The sequence below is a fragment of the Silene latifolia genome, chromosome 7 (genome assembly GCF_048544455.1).
Source record: "Silene latifolia isolate original U9 population chromosome 7, ASM4854445v1, whole genome shotgun sequence".
NCBI classification, from domain to species: Eukaryota; Viridiplantae; Streptophyta; class Magnoliopsida; order Caryophyllales; family Caryophyllaceae; genus Silene; species Silene latifolia.
The window spans coordinates 74,924,724-74,925,442 of NC_133532.1; the positions used below are offsets into that span (position 1 = coordinate 74,924,724).

The 719-nt window shown below is 43.5% G+C and overlaps 1 non-coding gene across 1 annotated transcript; it reads left to right on the top strand.

Moving 5' to 3' along the window:
* The first annotated feature begins 398 nt into the window (after nt 1–398).
* Nucleotides 399–505, top strand: LOC141593878 (small nucleolar RNA R71). The gene has a single exon (XR_012521934.1). It is a non-coding gene; the product is annotated as a small nucleolar RNA R71 (small nucleolar RNA).
* The last annotated feature ends 214 nt before the right edge of the window (nt 506–719 follow it).

Sequence of the window (719 nt, forward strand, 5' to 3'; positions counted from 1 at the left end):
CCCCATTCACTTATTCCATACAACTCACATCTCCCACCATCAAAGGGAACTTATTTGGTGGATGCCCTTGATCCCCACAAAAGTCACAACTATAAACATGGGCTCTTGGTGAAGAATTATTGGGTGTGGTAGAACTCAACAATGCAACTTGTTGTTTAAGCTCCTCTATCAATCCCTTAACCTCCATGTTATTCACCGACTCAACACTTGCCTTTCCTTTCCTTTTATGACGGTCATTGTTCCAATGAAAAGTTCGAGACGCCATCTCCTCAATCAACTCTTTGGCCGTCTTGTGGTCAATTTTATCGAGTGCCCCTTTCCCCGAACCAGAATCTAGGTTCATCTTCATATCATTGTGCAATCCCTCATAAAAGTTGTTGATGAGATCTTCCTCACCAATCCCATGATGAGGACACAACCTTTGGAGGGCCTTTTATCGTTCCCATGCCTCGTAGAGGGTTTCATCATCGAGTTGAGTGAAGCCTTGGAGCTCACTTTTGATCTTTGCCGTTCTTTGAGGCGGGAAGTATTTGTTCAATAAAGTCTTTGAGACATCATTCCATGTTCTTAGAGAATCAGATTCACAACTCTTGGGCCACTCCTTAGCACTTCCCCTCAAAGAGTAAGGGAATAGCCTAAGGCGGATGGCATCATCCGAAACTCCATTGGCCTTGTACATCTCACAACTATCAAAAGTCATGGAAATGATCATTTGGGTT